Source organism: Thermobia domestica, chromosome 8 (assembly GCF_964235325.1).
Source record: "Thermobia domestica chromosome 8, izTheDome1.hap1.1, whole genome shotgun sequence".
Lineage (NCBI taxonomy): Eukaryota > Metazoa > Arthropoda > Insecta > Zygentoma > Lepismatidae > Thermobia > Thermobia domestica.
The window spans coordinates 186,927,021-186,947,812 of record NC_137461.1 but is presented as its reverse complement, the minus strand read 5'-3'; the positions used below and the strand labels follow the sequence as shown (position 1 = coordinate 186,947,812).

At 36.3% G+C, this 20,792-nt stretch overlaps 1 protein-coding gene across 4 annotated transcripts in view; it reads right to left on the bottom strand.

The window, feature by feature from the left end:
* eys (eyes shut) overlaps window positions 1-7,448 on the bottom strand; it is a 1,117,243-nt gene extending 1,109,795 nt beyond the window's left edge. For 3 of the 4 annotated variants that reach the window (XR_014132762.1, XR_014132763.1, XM_081769319.1), the window contains exon 1: window positions 7,257-7,445. The gene's annotated coding sequence lies outside the window, so the exon portion shown is untranslated. Of the gene's footprint in view, window positions 1-7,256 lie in introns of all 4 variants that reach the window. The other variant, XM_081769320.1, reaches the window with a different exon arrangement.
* Window positions 7,449-20,792: the final 13,344 nt, after the last annotated feature.

Sequence of the window (20,792 nt, the reverse complement as noted above, 5' to 3'; positions counted from 1 at the left end):
CTCTGAAACTATGCACTTTCCGCCATAGGTCCATATGAACTTAACGTACGCTACTGAACTAAATAATATTAATTGAAAGTAGCACATATTTTATGGTAGTGCAATATATTTTATTGCTATAAAAGTTAAAAACAGGATAAGACCAATAATTGTAATAATAATACCTAACATGACACAGATTCTATAAGAAACCAATGCGGTATTTCTTACTTTCTTTTAAACTTTGACACTAAGAAGTGAAACACTACAACGCATACAGACTAGATAATAACGCTTTAAAATTGCTTTATATATTACAAATTGAGAAGAAAGAGAGTAGTACTATTTGATGGAACAAAGATTGAATAAAAATAGTGCTTCATTCTCCCTTTATATACTAAACAAGTAACATTGTCACGTGTACACCATTTGATAGTGTTTGGTTTTAATGGCGTGATATTTTTTTCATTTATTATTGAAATCATAAGTGGTTAAAATTTATATAACTTCTGGTTTTACTAGAGATGTTATAGTAGAGATGCAATATATTCTTGGGATGCTTAACACGTTCGGTGCGGCAGTGTAAAACCGAGTTTGGATCTCAGTGCTATACGAGTCACCAGTGTCACGTTGAAGGTTTGTCCGTCGATGCTAGTAATGTTAAAAATCTGTACAAACGAAAATACCACAAACGCACAGATGTAATACAATGCATACAATGGCACCGCAAAGAAATGAAATATCGCACAAGCCACCGGTGACTCGTAACGCAGCGAACGTGACTACAGATGCCCGCTTCTTACTATATAATACCGTTTTCATTTTATAACGATCAATGTTGGAACCGGACTCTTATCGTTTTTGTTATATGTAGAGCAATATGGAAACCTTGAAGTCGTAGCGGAATTCTACCACTTTCGGTTTGAGTGGATACTTCAGGATGGAAATGGTTGTATTCTCCAGACGTTTAACCGATTGCAAGAATTGCTTCTATTTATTACCGGTTTTACTCTATAGCGATCAGCGTTAAATCCGGAAGTAGTTAGATTACAGTGGAGAGGAATATATTTTTGAAACGCTTAATTGATTACAAAAAACCGCTTTTCGATATCTACGTATTACAGTTTTTGTCTATGGAAATCAATGTTAAAACTGGAAGTGAATGATTTCTGCCACTTCCGGTTTGAACAGAGTTGAGAGAACACTTAATCGATTCTTAAAAAAAAAAAAAAAAAACTGCTATCACTATCTGTTATCGCTCCCGCTCCATGTATATTTATTTTGAAACCAGAAGTTGTTTTGGAATTTAAACACATTACGTCTCCATCCTTAGCTCTGCTACTACCCAAAATGTTTGAATTCTACAACGATTCTTCCTTCTCATTTTATATGTACAGTATAAAGCTATTATAAAGCATTGCGATATTATTCAATCTGTATTCGTTGTAGTGTTTCAATTCTCATTTTCAAAGTTTAGGATACAATAATGAAATACTGGTTCATTATCAAATCTGTATACTTCCCAGATATTATTATTACTGTTATTAGTCTTTTTCTTTTCTCAATTTTTAAAGCGATAAAATGTATTGCATTATCATAAAGTATGCGCTCCTTTCAAAGAATATTATTCTGTTCAGTAGCGTACGCAAGGGAAGGGATTACAGGGTTTGAAATTCAATTTGAGCAAGATGTTATGTAAAAGGAGTAAAAGATATATATATATATATACACTTGAAATTATATAAACTTGGGAGTCTGACTCCCCTTGACGAATTTCTGCGTGTGCTACTGATTCTGTTCCCCTTCTCAGAGTTCTGTAGCAGCACTCGCGACTGGGAGGGTATGTAAAAACATACGGATGGAAGGTGATGCATATATGATTTGCAGGGTGGATTGATTTAAATCAGTCTGATTTAAATCACTTCATTTTTTAAATAAAAATCGTTGATCTAAATTAAATTCCAAAATAATTTAAAGTGAAAATAAGTAGTCTCGTTTTTATTCTATTATTTCGATTATGGAAGATGATAATCATAATACAATGAGACTCAAATGTACAGTATGTACAGCATAGTATGAAAACAAATGAAATGAAATGAAATCTTTGAGTTTTACGTCCCACGATTATGCCGGTTAGGCTAAAGGAGACGGTGATGATGAGTAATGAATGAAATGGTGGAATGAAGGAAATGGGAGGAAACGAGAGAACCCCGAGAAAACCCATGCACACGGTGTTTGTCCAGCACAAGGTTCACTTGGCGGGGGCTGGGATCGAACCCGGGACCCCAAGCACCACAGGTGAACGCTCTACCACTGAGCCACCGCGGTCCCTAGTATGAAAACAAGTGTCATACAGAGGATGATATGGGACAATCCCATTTTGAACGGGTAACAGGGCAATCCTGTTTTCTTCTCTTTGTAACATAGGGTTTATATTGTAAATCGTTAACTATTCCAACGGTGAAATCACCATCGACATTTAAGACGAAGACTCTTTTGTGTGCGCGTCTATATATTTGTTCCCAGATAATAGGACGTATTTAGAAGTGTCCTATCCCCTCTCCGAAAATTTTTTAGATTATAGCTTTAGGCAAAATTTATGTATTTCGTGCCACAAGCTAGTTACAATTTCCTTAAAAATATGTTCCTTCCAAATATCAGTAACTTTTGTGGAAAAAAAAAAAAAGTGTCTCTGATAAGCGTTGCTGCATTTTTCCTTAACCTTAACCTTTTAAATTGTATCACCTATTTTTAGGTGATAAGATAAAATATTCATTATTCGATTAAAAAAGTACCAATAAAGCTTTTTACTTCGCCTTTTCAGGACTGAAAGCATTGTAGAGCACGTTACATATGCTTTCACGCCTCTCTGCGTCGAGACATAGGATGTGACGTCATAAATTTAAAAAGATATTTTTTGTTGTGCCTATTTTTATTATTTTTTGGCGGGCCTACATTTTGCATTCAGAAGACTGAAATTCTGCACACTCGTTCAGTGCACCCTTAGTATTTTTCAGATGATTTCAGATCTCTGCGTGAAAACAGTGAGGTATAGAGGGGCAAAAATGTTTTAAAAAAGGATATTTTTAACAAAAAATAACTTTCTTGGTAATTTTCACGCGTAAGATGGAGACATATGAACGGAACCATCTAAATGGCTGTTGTATTCTGAAGAGAATGATGTATGAACCATGATCTTAGGATAAATAGGGATGTCTCAGGAAACTGTTACCTGCGATCCTGTTTTATACGAGAACATGGGATATTTGGAGATATTATTTTTCGCGGGCTTACTTTTTCATCTAGAAGCTTGAAATTTTGAACACTCGTTCACTGCACCCCTTAGCATTTTTCAGATTTGTTTCAGATCTTTGCCTTTAATCAGAGGCAGTACAGAGGGGTAAAAAGTAAAAAAGGGGATATTTCTTAACAGAAAATTCCTTTCTTCGTGATTTTCCAGCCCCAGATAGCCTACACGATGGAGACATTTGAATGGTACCGTTTGAAACTCTGTTTTATTCTGAAGAGAATAATGTACAAATCATGATTCTAGGATCAATAGGGATGTCCGAAGAAATTTTCACATTACATCCGGATCATCTGTGGTATTGTGGGGATGTTCTTGGCTCATTGTTAAATATTTTCCCGCCCTTACTACTCAAGATAGAAGTGTGAAATTTTGTACACACATTTAGTACACCCTTAGTATTTCCCAGTTGATTTTGAGATATGTGCGTTAACACAGGAGAGTCCTGAGGGGATCAAAATTTAAAAAAAAATCAGAAAAAATGTCGACTTCTCTCAAAATTTTCCGCTTCAGGGACATGATAGGGAAAATGTGAATATTACCGTTTTAAAGGCTGTTCTATTCTGAAGAGAATAAGGTATGAACCATGATTTTAGGATAAATAGGGATGATGCTTGACTGAAAGTCTATAATTTACCAAAAAAAAAAAAGCCATAATTTAAAATTGTTAAGAAACATTGTTTGGAATTGATATAGGTTAACGATTGGGGATTAATTCAAAATTCAACACCAATATTTTCACTTAAATAGCATAATTGGCATTTAATACTAATTCGTAATGCTTTTTCTTCAGTTCGCGATTTGTATTATACGAGGAGAAAGATTTGATTTAAATTTTAAAAAATCGATTTAAATCCAAAAAAAATCATCAAAAATGATTTTTTTTTTAAATCATGATTTTTTTCCACACTGATGATCTGCCCACTTTCTTCCAACCCCATTCTGACGGTGACACATGCAGGGGGACCACATTTTGAAAAACTTATAGGTAAAATTCAATATTTTGCAAGAAAAGACATATTTATAAGGAAGGAATTTCTACAGGCAACAGAATTAAATACAATGTAATACAGTTGTATTTGAGGTTTACAAATAACAGTAACATTACAAGTGTAGGGTTACTAGTATAAAACCGTTACAAGTGCTTCACGATGGATAAAACGAGTAAGTGCATATGAAAGATAATTATATTGGATATTATTTACCATCGGCGATGTATTTCTGCACAGTATATAGAGATTGTATTTTATGTTTACAAGTGGAGCGTTACTAGTGTGAAACCATGACAAATGTTATTGAAACTAATATCACTGCCAATACCCGTTTCACTACCCTCGCTTACGTATATACACACCATTGTTACGCGCCTGCTTCCTTCGGATGCACCAGCTACGTCCTGTTCTGGCTTGGTTTGATACCATTTGTGCTTTTAGTAGTGATGTTTCTTTGCACTGTAGTTTCTACGTCATACATCCGGACGCTGTATTGATACGCAAATCGAAAGAGAATTTTATTCTTTTCAACAATTGCTTCTTATGGTGCCCTTCAATTTTATCTATACTAAACGGGTTAATGTTGTGTCGTCCAGCGGAAATCTTTGGAGAACAATAAGAAGGAAAGTATGAAAGAAATCTAATGTTTCAACGGGTTAAGTTCCAAAGTAGGGCGTCCGTTTCCAGCAAAATTTTTAAAATTTACAGGAAAGATACGAATAATTTGACCGTTTGCGTGCTTGATAATGTTATATATAAACGGTTACAAACATGGGACTATTCGGCGAGCGGAGGTAACTACTTGGCGCAAAGTAACAGAATAGTTCCATTGTGGGAAACTAACGAGCATTTAAATTATAAACATGGCGGCAAATATACCGAAACGATGCACAGGATGTGAACTGACTGTTAAATTTCGTGAAGCAATACGTTCAGAACGAGCAACATCTTCTAACACTATGGGAAGAGCATAAACTAATGAACCTAAAAATAAATTGTGGGAAGTGTGGAAAGGAGGTGACAGCGAAGAAACGTGGAGAAAGTTATTGTTTTCAGTACAAACCGAAGTACTAAGGTAAGTGTTAAAAAAAAAGAAAAAGAAAGAAAGAAAAAACTACATTAATCAGAGTTTAATGAAGACTGATAACAACGTGCCCTGCGGGGCTCTAACCCGCCTTCACTCGCTAACACTCGCTCGGCAATACTGTGTGAATCAAAAAACATAGTAGATTATCAGTTTGAGATCCGCAACAGGTTATATATTACGACGCTGGTGTAGTACTTCCCGAGTAGGTAGAAGTGCAATTTCTGCTTTATTTTTATGTAGACGTGTTGTCGATTTAATATGGGTGGTAACGAAGATTGCAGATTATCTATAAGTATCTTTAAATTTAATTTAAAAATTACAAAAGGTCTTGTGTGATAAAATTTAACGGCTGGAGGCCATGTTGATTGTTTACATGAATGTGTGCGCGCACATGTAGCGGAAGTTGTATTTCTGAAAGTAGCTGAACACTTAAACTGGTAAGTAGTTCGTTTGCTTCATGCAGAAAATTATAATGCATTCATTACTTTTCGTTGAATTATTACATATTAAATGGTAGTGCGTGTTGTGAAGTATGAGATCCTTATTTCATTAAAATGATTTTTAAAGAGTAATTGCATTCAGTGCTTGGAGTGGTCTTGTCGTATGTATATGTGGCCAGTGATCGAGCTTATCAGTTTATTAACCCGAAGTGTTTTAAGTAGGAAAGAGCATTCGAGAACTATTCAGTGTGTAGAGTAGGCGTGGTAAATTGAGATCGAAAATTACACGCGGGATTCTTATGCGTATTACAGTTTGTGATGAGTGCGTATTACAGTTTGTGTGAAGGTCGGTAGACTATACCCACATACAATGTGAGGTAAGTTAAGCAATGTAATGCTTAGTGTAGGGTAAGGTTGCTTGGGTAGAAGAAAAAGAAGTAGTAGTAGTAGGAGGAGCAGGAGGAGGGGGAGGAGGAACGCGTTAGAAGCCCCGCAGGGGTTAGTTGGGTTCTGTTCTCGACATAAGTAGTAGTAGTAGTAATAGGAATGGGTTAGAAGCCCCGCAGATATTGGTTGGGTTCTGTTTTCGACATAAGTATAAGTAGTAGTAGTAGGAACGAATTAGAAGCCCCGAAGGGGTTGGTTGGGTTATGTTCTCAACGTAAGTATAAGTAGTACTAGTAGTAGTATGATTATGATAATGTATGTATGGAGATTCCATATCGTTGTGCTATTTGTATTCTTGATTTTTTATTTTGTGGGAGGGGGTAACTTGGTACACTGTTGATTGTCAACATATCATGTTACCACTTTTTCATAATAAGGTACCAATAATACATATACCACAACAATGTGGGATCTCCACATATGCTAGAATAGCCACACAAGCGTTGTAAAGAATTACCGGGGTATGTTTAGTACAAGGGGTCCAGAAGCACGTAAAAAACACAAAATTTACAGGAGAAATGAGTGATGCAAGTACTTAGACTTAACATAACGTAACCAAATCTAACCTAACCTAACATAAACTAACGTAAGCTAACCTGAACTAACCTAAACTAACGTAATATTAGTAGAAATAAGCGAAATTCTATCATTTTTTGGAAAATTATGCGAGACTCCTATACTAATATAACATAAACTAAACTAACCTAACGTAACCTAAACTATCCTAACCTAACTTAAACTAACCACCCCTACCCTAAACTAACCGAATGTGAACAGAAATTACCAAAATTGTAACATTTTTTAGAGAAAAGAGCTGGACCCCTTCTGCTAAACATAGGCCGAATTACCCAGCAACATCTAAATAAAATTAATGCTATCTACCACAGCTTCTTGATATTCACACAATTACATTCTTGTAATTCTCTCCAATCTTGAAAATTTACTATCACTGTACGTACAAGAATATACAAAATACTGCTTACAGTATCCAAATTCATACTTACCTTCAATGATAAAAAATGGTAATACCTCATGTAAATTTAAATTAAGTATATGAGAGAATTATTCAAGCTCATGAAATTTCTAATTCAAGCACCAAACAAATTCGTTCCCATGACAACTAAAAAACATTATACGTCATCCCAGGGTTGCCAACACGTTTGATTATATTGACGTACTATCTGTCACATAAAAAATGCATGTTTTCACAGGATAATATCTGGAATAACAGGAGAATGAAATCGGTACACGTTACTTTCTACCGCCTTGCGATTTAATTAAAGGTTTTAAAAGCTCAATCCAAATCGATAAATACATATTCTCTGCAGTTCACACAAGACACTATAAAAATATCGTAAAACTTAATAAAAGATGAAAAACAAACGTTCTTCCACAGCGTGAAGCTTACGGTTATTCCCATATATTTAAAGAGTAGATGAGTTGTGTTATCTTATTCCGTAGCTCACTCCATCCGTGCAGAATTCCCATTTCAGCCATCCGCGTTTGAAAATGAAATGAAATGAAATTTTGAGTTTTACGTCCCAGGGTTATGCCGGCTAGGCTAAAGGAGACGGTGATAACGAGAAATAAATCAAATGGTAGAATAAAGAAAGTGGGAGGAAACGGGAGAACCCCGAGGAAACCCACGCACACGGTGCTTGTCCACCACAAAGTTCACTTGGAAGGAATAGGGTTTGCACCCGTTGAACCTTCGTCCTACTACTTTTTTATTTTTATTTTTTCATTGATCAGGTAGGACTCCAGTAAAAAGAAAAATATGGTTACAGTTTAAGGTATGATTTGATATTCTACAAGTATTTATTTATATAGCCTACTTATTGTCAAGAGAACAAGATGAAGTAGAATTTTACAAACATAAAACTGTTCCAGATTTTACTTAGGGATGGCCAATTCCGGAATTTTTACTTTCCGGAATCCGGAAAGTAAAATCGGAAAATTCCGGAATTCGGAAAATTCCGGATTTCGGAAAAATTCCGGAATTCAGAAAAAATCCGGATTTCGGAAAAATTCCGGAATTCAGAAAAATTCCGGAATTCGGAAAAATTCCGGAATTCGGAAAATATACGGATTTCGGAAAAATTCCGGAATTCAGAAAAATTCCGGAATTCGGAAAAAATTATTTTTTCTTTTTGTAATCCTAAGAATTTTGTTCAAATGCAAACGAACAAATTTCCTTTTTGTAATCCTAAGAATGTATGATGCAAGTTAAGCTGAAACTTACATCCTAAAGTATACACTACTCAACCTTCCCATGGTTAATGAGATGTAGTCCAAAAGTACGATGCACTCCTAATATTTAATTTTTGTTTTACTGTGATATTGTCCAGAGGTAATACATATATCACACTGAGATAAACAACTTGACAAAATGAAGATATCATACGTAGTTTTCCAGAAAATCGTGAGAAACGAATTTTTATGAAGTTAAAATATGCGTCGCTTGTTGCCAGTGTGATGCAATTGATAACTTTTATGCTGGAATAGTATTATTATTATTATTATTATTATTATTATTATTATTATTATTATTATTATTAATCGTTTGTGTACTGTAAAAGAAAAATATGAACCGTTAAGTAGTAGATTTTATTTGTTGTTTTTTGATATCTTCTAACAGTAATAACAAACTGCTTGTAAATACGCAATGATTATCAAGGACAATGGCATATTAATGTAAGGACTACTCTGCAGACTAGCAATAAACAATAAACAATAACAGATAAACAATAGTTCCACAAAAAAAAAGTAACTAACTTGGGTACGTCAGAATGTTCGCGAGAATATAGGGACCCATTGAGACTATACGTGGTGTAATTATTACTCAAAGGGCCGTACAATGGAGGTATTAACGTTAATGTTAATGGTACTAATGAGCACTTACTTGCTCTAACGGTTAACCTCATTTTTGAGATGATTCTTAGAAGTGGGCGTGTTGGCATGCAGTTAGAAGACATATCCATTATTTAAAAAGCACACGTTATCTGTGGAGTGCTAACGATTTGCGTCACTATCGAACACTAACATAGCACTAGCGACGTTTAAAGTCGAAATTGGAGTCTGACATAAGTGGCTTGTCAACTTCACGGACATTATATTTCCCTTGAATGCGAGAATTTTGCGCCCAGGAAATTTGCGCCCTACCACAAAAATAGGAAAAAATGCGCTCGCAATATATTTGCACTGGGATGTTTGCGCCCTACCGCAAAAAGAGGGGAAAATGCGCCGGCTATATATTTGCACTGGGATGTTAGCGCCCTACAATTCAACTTATTTTTGTATTGTGTAAAGTAACTTCCACTCACACTTGAACTAGGCTTGCCTCTCATCGTCTCAGTGAGTTACTCCATCCGTTATAATATTCCGAACAAATGAAAAAAAATACAATTTTAGTTCACTAAAGGGCAATCCATACAAATACAATTTTTCATTATACTACAAAATTTACAATAAAAGTATAAATGACTGATATATAATTATTTATTAATATAATCAAAGAGTATAATTTAATCTACAAAAGGCTGTTTGGCTCTACCCAGATATCTCTGTTCACAATTCTTGCGAGTTGTTTGGCTTTTTAGGACACAAAATATAGAAAAGAAAATGTAAAGTGAATGTAAAATCAGTTCAGTAATATTATCAAGAAAACTATGTACAGTGTGTTTACTTGCTGGAATTACACTTTAAACATACAATTGCGTTCAGTCGTTCTTTCAGAAAAAATGTTCCGGGGGGCACACTTAGTATTCCGGAGGGGGTCACTGCTGGTACTATTCTATTTATTATTATATTATAGACGTATTATTTTGGTCTCCTCCGAGGAGGCACTTTGAGAGCTCTGGGGAGGCCAGTGTTCCCCCAAAATCATCTCTGGAAGAAGCAGTGATTGCGCTGATCCGTTGTGTTCTTTTGGCTTATATTGAAGTTTATTCTCCCCTTATATAGCCACAATGAAAATAAATCACAAATGGCATGGTTGTGGGGGGAGGATTGTTTATGCTGTAATGTCAGCCCTTCCGAGCAAATGCGTAAGCTCGAATAGGTTCTTTTATTTCGCAGGGCTCAAACTTCCCGGTGGAGGTACATTGCAGGCGCAATTTTCCTTGTTCTTGAGGTAGGGCGCAAATTTCCCAGACGCAAAATTCTCGACACCGTTCGAATGACCTCGGAAGACTATATCTTTTTCAATACTTTTTTATAATTTTTTACTCGAGATATCTTCATAGCTTCTTATTAAAATACTTACTAATATATCCTCATTTTATTGTCCTAACCAATCAATATGGGTATGTTGTCAGTAAAATATTTAGATTGATCGAGCCTCTGGTGTGTAACCACAGTATTTCATATCATCCCTCCATTAGAAATCTTGGCTAAACGAACCAATATATGTTGCCAATAAAATAGTTTAGAATGATTGAGCCCCTGGTAAATAACCACATTATTTCGTGACAGACCCCCCCTTCCTATTACCATATTCTAGCTACGTGCCTGACTCAGCTAATTCTCTACCTTCTTTACCAAGCACACATTTTCTAAAGCGGAAAATGCTCTCTAAATACCTAAGCTCATTATTTTCAGCAGATGCACAAATTGGGTAACATTCTATCTACATGAATGTTATATATGTCGATTACTGGAAACCGTTTCTCGCTATCTATTACCATATTTACTATATAATGATTAACGTTAAAACCGGAAATGGTTGATTTGTACCGCTTCCAGTTTGAATATTACATTCATCAGGGAACTCGATTCTTAACTATTGACTCTGTACATCGTGGCCAAAATTGATGGTAATCCATCAGATAGTACTTGAGACTGTTTGTTTCACTGACGGACAGAATGAATATATGGCTATAGAGTTTTGATAAACTAAATTCGTTAATGAGTGATGATGGAACAAATATAAGAAAGGGAACCAAGAGTAGGCCTACCACCGGAAAAATTTTCGAACACAAAATTAGCCATCGAAAACCCACATGTCCTGGGTTAGAATACCATAGATGAAAACTCTACCACTGAGTCATCAATCACCCGCTTATTAGTTTTATTAATTATTATATTAATATAAATTAATGAATGCCTGCTTATGTTAATTATTGAACAATTACATTGTATACTTCGTAAAGTCAAAAATTATAAATTTGTATTTACTGTACATACAGTGAGCGCAGAAAGTGTTCGTACACCTATGCTATTGAAACGAGAATGCCTGCGAAAAAGAAACAGAAAATTTAAGAAGTGTAATAACACACACAATATGAATAATGAAAACTAAGCTTTTTGAATATATCAATAAAGAACCACGAAGACAAGTTTAATGGTCAGAAAGTAAATAAATTCCGTAGAAAGTGTATAGAGTAGACGCAAAAAGAGATCGTACACCTGACGTACGAATACAAAACAAAGATACCACAACTGGGGTTCACTAGTATTCACCTGATTATACACCTCTGTTTATAGCATGACGAATAACAGAATGAGTTTAGTTGTGAATAGGAGTTAAAAAACTGCACGTTGGGCTGTAAAAATGGGAAGCAACCGAACAGAAACAAATGAGGAGACAAGAAAAGTAATTATTAAATTGCATAAGAAGGGTATATCTTTGAGAAAGATAGCAAACCTTGCAGACAGACCTCGTTCAACAGTACAAACAATAATTGCGATGTATAATGTTTCTATCACTGTGAAAAAAAAAAAAAAAAAACTGGAAGACCAAGAGTGTTGAGTGAACAAGATAAACGTTACATTATTAGGGAAAGAAAAAAGGTTCCGAAAAGTAGTGCTGTGCAATTGGCAACGGATCTGGAAACACGCGGTGTTAAAGTATCAGCCAGTACAGTGCGGAATATTTGCAGGGTATCATGGTCGGATAGCCAGGAAAATGTTATGGGTGAACAAGACAAATCGTATAAAGAGACTAAAGTTTGAAAAAGAGTATAAAGATAAGGGATCAGGCTTCTTTCTGGAATAGGGTCATATTTTCGGACGAAAGTAAATTTAATCTTATCGAATCCAATGGGAGGCGTATGGTATGACGCAAGGTGAATACAGAGATGAATCCTCAAAATCTCGTCCCTAAAGTAAGACACGGAGGAGGGTCCGTGCTCGTCTGGGGTTGTATGAGTGCCTCAGGAGTGGGTCGTCTCCACTTTATCGATGGAGTGATGATCCACAAAGTGTATATTAACATATTAAAGGAAAATCTCCATACTAGTGCGCAGAAGATGGTTCTTGAAAACAATTTATTGTTCAGCAAGACAACGACTCCAAACATACAGCGGAAAATACTCGATTGTGGCTACTCCATAATACCTTGAAACAGCTTCGCACACCTCCCCAATCCCCAGACATGAACCCCATAGAACATCTATGGTCTGTTCTGGTGACAAGAATCAGAAGGCACAGCTTCTCTACTAAAGAAGGCCTGAGAAAAGCTATTCAAGAAGAATGGGACATAATCAGTCCCGAAGCTACTAACTAACTAACTAACTCTAAGGCCTATGGAACCCGGAGGTTCAATGCCGCGTTCACAAAAGCTCTCCACTGACTTCTATAGTCCCGAAGCTACAGAACTACGAACTACTACAGGTGAAATCAATGCCACGAAGACTACAGACAATCATTAACGCACAGGGTAATCCCACAAAATATTAAATAACGTAATATACTTTATAAGCATTAATTCAATCATAAGTGTACGGTGACTTTTTGCGTTTACAAAAAAGGAATTCTCTCTTTTCTTCTGAGCAAAACAGTGATTGTCTTTGTTTGGCCTTTCTCTTGTATATAGAAATAAAATGTATGAATGTGTAGTCTTAATTCTGGTTATATATATATTTTCCACCTCTCGTTCTCATGCTAGCTGTTTTCAATATAAAGTATGCATGGTGTACGAGCACTTTCTGCGCTCACTGTAGGTATGTTGACAATAAGCGAATGTTATTAGAATATTTGTTGAGATTTCTTTTCCTTCACTGCCTTTCGTCTGATTAAAAAGTAGTTTGCAGTGCTTTGGAGCAGCTGCAGGTGGGAACGCGATAATGTTTGAGACATACCGGCGACTTTTTTGTGTGTGAAAATAAGACCTTTCTCATAAAGCAGTAAATAACTGCAGTAGCAATTGTCTACGTAAGTGATAAAGACATATCCAACTACAAGAAACTAATACAGTATATATATTCATTATTGTGTTTCTCTTTTAACACCTACTAGCTAGGGATGACCAATTCCAGAACTTTTACTTTCCGGAATCCGGAGAGTAAAATCGGAAAAATTCCGATTTTTTTCTAAATTCCGGATTTTTTCCCGAATGTCGGAATTTATCTGAATTCCGGAATTTTTCCGAATTCCGGAATTTTTCTGAAATCCGGAATTTTTCTGAAATCCGGATTTTTTCCGAATTCCGGAATTTTTCCGAATTCCAGATTTTTTCTGAATTCCGGAATTTTTCCGAATTCCAGATTTTTTCTGAATTCCGGATTTTTTCCGAATTCCGGATTTTTTCCGAATTCCGGATTTTTTCTGAATTCCGGAATTTTTCCGAAATCCGGAATTTTTCCGAATTCCGGAATTTTTCTGAATTCCGGAATTTTTCCGAATTCCGGAAAGTAAATTTTCCGATTCCGGAAAACAAAATTTCCGGAATCCGGATTCCGGAAAATTTTGGCCATCCCTAATTTTACTATTAACCCTTTCCGGGTCCTGGCTTTTTGGGCTATTTTTTAGACTTTCAGTCAAGCAGCTACTGTATCGTCACTATTTATCCTAGGATCATGGTTCATACCTCATTCTCTTCAGAATAGAGCTGGCTTTCGAATGGTACCACTTGCATGCTCATACCATATACCAGAAGCGGGGAAAAATGTCAAAGTGAAAATTTCGGAGGGAAAATTTTTTTCTCGAACTTTGCCCCCATCCTGGACCCCTCCTGTGTGATCGTAGCCATCAAAAAAAATCTGATAAATAGTACTTGATATACTGAATGTGTGTGCCGAATTTCAAGTTTCTATCTTGAATAGTAAGGGCGGGATAATTTTTATCAAAAATTCCCACAATGCCCCAAAGTACCATAAAACACTATGATCTCAGGGAAAAAAATTCCTGAGACATCCCTAATTACCCTAGGACTATAATCCGCCAATCATTCTCTTCAGAATAGAACTGTCTTTCAGGCGGTACCATTCACATGTCTCCATTATGTATCTGAGGCGGGAAATTCCTGAAAAACAGGATTTTTGGGGGCAAATTTTCCCTTTTTTCAACTTTTGCCCCTCTGGACCCCCCTGTTTTTACGCAGAAATCGGAAAAAAACTTCTGGTAAATACTACTCGGTGGACTGAATTTTTGTGCAAAATTTCAATCTTCTACGTGAAAAAATAGGCCCGCCAGAAAAAGTTTCCCTACCATGCCCCACTTTTACCCTATACAGAAGTATATTTGGATAAAAATTCCCTGAGAATCCCTAATTACCCTAGGATAATAATTCGACCGTCGTTCTCTTGAGAATGGAACTGCCTCTCAGACGGTATGACTCACGTGGTCCTATCATGTATGTAAGGCGAGAAAATGACGAAAAACGGGATTTTTGGGGTAAAAAAATCCCTATTTTTACCCCTTTGCCCCTCTGGTTCCCCCCTGTTTTAGCACTGACATCGGAACAAAAATCTGGTACATACTACTCCGTGGACTGAATGTTTGTGCAAAATTTCAATCTTCTACGTAGAAAAATAAGCCCGCCAAAAAATATTGAACATACACTTAGAAAATGAGAAAAGTAGGGATGCGCTCGAGTCGAGACATGTCTCGAATCTCGACTCGACTCGACTCGAATTCGAGTCGAGACACACTTTGTAAAATTCGAGACGAGTCGAGACAAACGTATTTCTCGACTCGAAAATTCGAGTCGAGACGGCTCTTAAAAATCTCGACTCGACTCGAATGTCTCGAAAATCTTTCTATAATTTTTAATATTATTTTGAAGAAAGTATTCACTCAGAAACAGCCTTGAAACCAATTCCAGCTTCTATTCCTTCAGAAAGGTACAGAACGCATAAAATTAATAGTTAATCTTTAAAGATCAAGATTTAATTTTCAGCTCAATTCAGTTAATTAGAACTAATAGTTAATGTCGTTGTATTTGGTTGTACTGCAAATATAATGATAATAATAATAATAATAATAATAATAATAATAATAATAATAATAATAATAATTGATTATCTAGTTTGTATAAAACTATTATCCGTAGTCTAAATCTAGTTTGTATAAAACTATTGCGATAAAGTGAACTTCATAAATTCTCTGAATGAGCAGTTGGTAGTCTATAGTAATTTAGCATAGTTATAATTATTGTGTTTTCGTTCCCATGAACGCAATAGGGTTACGTAACTTCTGGATTATTCGCTTGCCCAACTATTCTGAGGCTTTAATATGTTGCAGCATATCACGAGCTACGGATAATATATAATGTAATATTTGTTGTACATCACATATTATGATACGAGACTATTTTACATAGTATATCTTATCTAATATAAATAAAATAAAGAGTTTGTTTGTGTGTTTGTCTGTCTGTCTGTGTGCGACCTGGGGACCAGACGAGTGGACCGAGAGTTCCCAAAATTTGGTCACGGGTACGTTAGTCCAGGCCCCAGTCTAAGGCGAAGCGTTTTTGTCAAAATTGGAACCAGGGGGTCTCAGGGGGGCGTTTAGCGAGTCATGTAGTAAAAGTAATCCAAATTGATCGACATTAGTGTCAAATCCATAGTTTTCACGGTCGCTGAGATCAATGGTGACACTTCCATCAGCGATGACTTGCAAATTCAGCTACTACTGTATGCGGGCCGGGTGTCAGCGGGTGAGGAATACCGAGACATGTATAAATAGCCCATATTGATTGATACTAGTGTCAAATCCATAGTTTTCGCGGTCACTGAAATGAATGGTGATACTTCCACAGGTGTTGACTTCCAAATACAGCCCCCATGCGAAGAATGGGTATATTAAGCTAGTATTACAATAAATGGACTGCTTAGATGCCAAGAACTAGTACAGATAAGCACCATTCACTTCTATGAATAGGTATTTTTTAAAAGGACTTTTGTAAACACTAAATTATAAAACAATGAACTACATACAGTAGTTATGGTTTTGGTTCCCAACATAAAAGAAATATGGATTGTTCATGAGATATTGAACTTCAACTTTCACTACTGGAAAATTTCAATTTTGGAGTTAGGCCACTTGACATCAAAGCAGTTCACTGTAAGATAAATACATTCCGCACATTAGTAACATAGTTGTTTAGGGGCCTTCGATTTCCATCCTCTCAAATGAAAGCTGCACGATTGCTTGATACATGCTGACTATATAGGAGAAATAGTGTATTAAGTTTTCGAGCTTTGGTGCGTATCCGTATTTACACTCTGATATAACTTTAAGTTCACACTCAAATCGAGCTAATTGTTTAATGCATTTCGAAAGCTTTTGTTTTTATGCAGCTCATTAAGGAAAATCTATTTCATAATCGTAACATTTATGTACTAAGAAACTATGAACGTAAAGTGGACTCGACCTAGCCCCGTGGCCGCTGTGACTCAGTGGCACAGCTCTCACCCTTGGTGTGTGAGGACTCTGATTCTGTGTGTATGTGTGAACTCCGCGGCTACTGTACGCGTCTTTGCCGTGGAAGACTCGGGTTCAATTCCCGGCGCGAGCTCATGTAGTTCGGATTCCACGTTAATCAGTAGGTCTACATTTCATATATCCTCGCTGCTGAAAGAGACGGTAAAGTCAAAATCAACTCAACAATATATATGTGTGTGTGCTTATGTGAATTTCCTCATGGCTGTATGGTTAACACATACGCCTTGATCGCGGGAGACTCTGGTTCGATTTACGGTGGAAGCTCATGAAGTTGTTACCGGTATCCCACTTTAAACTGTAGATCCATGCCTCATATAACCATAGATATAATATATATGCCTTTGATACACTTATTTTCCGACTTGGAAGTCATCGAAAATTTCCGGACACAGAGTCCCGTAGACCGAAAATGAGAAACATGGGTACAGAGTAAAACAGCCATAGAAATTTAAGCTTTTTAGGCTAACTTAATCCTTACATATAATGCAACTAGCTTGGCCCAGTTATAATGGAGGAAATGCTATGATTGCAACACTCTGAGAATAGAAAATGTTCACCAGGTATTACTATCCCCCCCTCTCCTGCAGAATGAAAACCCTGGCTAAAACTCAATATATATATATATATATATATATATATATATATATATATATATATATATATATATATATATATATATATATATATATAAAACTATTTTTTGTAATGTAAAACTATTTTGTGAAACATAGTATTCATGTTTCCTTGCAGAGGTCCTTACGAGGGTTCGCTTCCATCTTCCTCTCCCCAAGAACTAAAATAAATTAAAAAATTGCTGTTACTCTTTAATCTTGTACAAAGGACGCAATTAAAGTCCCAGTGTAACACCCCTTCACATTTAGATTTTTCCCCTGGAAGAAAACCAGTTATTATTGTTTCTTGATTTCTCAGTCTCACCTACATAAACATACGAATAGAATTACAGGATAGGACATGTTTAGAGTGCTTGCACGTGACATCTAACCATATTTCTCATCAAATGTGTCACAGATGAAAATTTCCGTTTGTACTGCCTCTATTTTCTGGTGCATATGTTTCATTTATGTTATGTTGCTAAAATTCGTTAGGAAACAAGTACAGACTGCGCCTGTGTGCCTGACAAAACGTAAATGTACTGGATAATTATTTCTTCACTTTCTTCCAGGAAAAAAAGTAACCCATCTCATGTCGGCTAACAAAAGGAGGTAGCGGACCAAAGATATCCGTTGTTTACCTAAGGTCGTTACACAGCAGGGGTTTCATTCAGTCAGAAGGAAAAGAAAGAATAATTTAAGGTTTCTACATTTGTTTTGAACTGCAATATACTTCTTCCTTTTATTTTAAAAACCATTTCCTTCTCATTTGTCTGCATCAGAAAAAAATGCAAAAAAAATCACTAGAATGTCCCTATTTACCCAAAGTACGTACTAGATCACTAGTTCAATAGTAAAATCACTAAATCTAGTACGAAATCATAAATGTGGCATCCCTGGGTTGGAGCGAAAGAAATGGTTGGAGTATGTTCAAAAATAAATTCAAGAAGTAAAACACGATCCTAAAAAGACTGTGTACTTGCTCACTGGTTTTAGTATTGTGAACTGAAACTCAAGTGCGCAGTCATGTTGAATACTTCTGTCCCTTTCTACTTTACAACTTGAGGTGGGATGAGGGTCAGGATAGATCTAGTGATATACCGCTAAAAGAAGTGCTTCAGTACAGAGTCGGAAACGGTATGTATTGTTTATACTACTTACAATGTTACCCCCCACATAAAATATAAATTCACCCTTTCTCCCTCCCCTTTTTCGAATACAATGAACCGACTCTTTTGCTGAAGAAAGATGCTAAAAGAAAATTGAAACATCTGTGTCTAAACTTTCTTTGAAGCGCGGTCTTTTGTATTTGTAAGGTTTTGCGAGTGTTTTCGAGATAGCCAAATCTTTTACCATGTACTCCTGCTGCGAACTGACCGTGAGTAAGCACCCGATCTCGCTGTGCTCAATTTCTCTCGCACACGTGAAATGGGTTTGTTGTTTCCAAAACAAATAGGAAGTTACCTTGTGCTTTTGCATTTCTGCACGCACACAGGTACCATTGTTGTTTTAATGATCAGAAGAAATATCAAAACCATCCGATATATATGATACAAAACAGCTAACAGAGGGAGGCAAAGATAAAAGTAGGGATATACCAAGTTTTCCGCGTGGTACCATTATGGAGAATAAATATTTGATAAAGTCACGTAGATGCGCTTAACCCTATTCCATCTGTCCTTATAATTTTTCTGGTCTCATCAATTTCTCAGGAGAGTACGTACAACATATGTCCAAATTCCATATATACTCTTTCTAAAGTAATGAGTAAACTCATTAAGAACACCAACTGATATCAATAAACAGGAAAGAAAACAATACTTTATACTTCTATCATTTGGTACACATCTCTATGAAGCATAGCTTGTTTCTTTTCGAAATAGCTCCTTCGTGTCACAGCTGTGGTTAGTTTTGTTTGGTGTTAGGATGAAAGAGAGAAATGCAACATTTGCTTCGCCGTGAAGTTATATATATTACTAGCAGCGTTCACCCCGCTTCGCTGCGGTCACCCCGGAACGCAATAAACGTTGTTACTTAGATAATTTTTACTTTTTCGCTTTCAAGTGATATGATAAAAACCATAGAAGATTGCAGTAAATGTTAACATTATATCGCCTGTCATTTATGTTAACCCGCCCCGCTTCGCTGCGGTCACCCCGGAACGCAATAAACTTTGTTACTTAGATAATTTTTACTTTTTCGCTTTCAAGTGATATGATAAAAACCATAGTAGATTGCAGTAAATGTTAACATTATATCGCCTGTCATTTATGTTAACCCGCCGAGTGACACGGTCATGCGGGTTGCATATAAATACGTTTATTTTTATACCTATGATGAACTAACAAAGGATTTGTACGTTATGGACACTTGAATGGTCAATTATCTCAAGACACTGGTAATTAAAAATTAAAGTGATATGATAAAAACCATCTAGGGTCCAAATCCTAATAACCCCCCAAAAATGAAAGAAATTGGTTCAGCCGTATTAGCGTGATGAGCTAACAAAGGATTTGTGCGTTCTCTTTTATATAATAGATTAAGATGAGCGGTGATAAGCGAGGTTTATCAAAGAGTGCCTTTCGGATGCACAATTTAACGGATAGTTGCAGTCCGTGTTGAGAATCGAACCAAAGTTATGAGCTCTTTTGTGGTAAAAGTGAACTTCAGAAACACACAAAAGACTTGAAACATCAAGCTAATGTAAAGCAATTGAAAAATAGCCTACCTATCGCTGCATCTTTTCTGTGGCTAGGAACATGCAGTGTGTAGCAACAAGAATCGTGTTAAGGACTTTTTTTTTCGAACATAACATTTCCTTCCACACCATAAAAGACAATATAATGTTTGTTAAAAGAAAGTGCACATAATATTTTTAAATTTTGTTTGTGATCCTATCATGCATAATTATAAATAATGCCTTTCATACTACGAGAATGAGTTCAACTATACGTCATGGCCCCTCTAAAGCGGGGCCGCGGTGGCTCAGTGGTAGATCGTTCACCTCTGGTGCTTTGGGACCCTGGTTCGATCCCAGCTCGCACCAAGTGAAATTTGTGGTGGACAAACACCGTGTGCGTGGGTTTCCTCGGGGTTCTTCCGTTCCTCCCGCTTTCTTCATTCCACGATTTCACTAGTTTTTCATCATCACCCCTCTCCTTTAGCCTAACCGGCATAACTGTGGGACGTAAAACTCAAAGATTTCACTTCATTTTTTCCCTCGAAAGCGATACCCACACAGCAATGAAATATTTTCAAAAC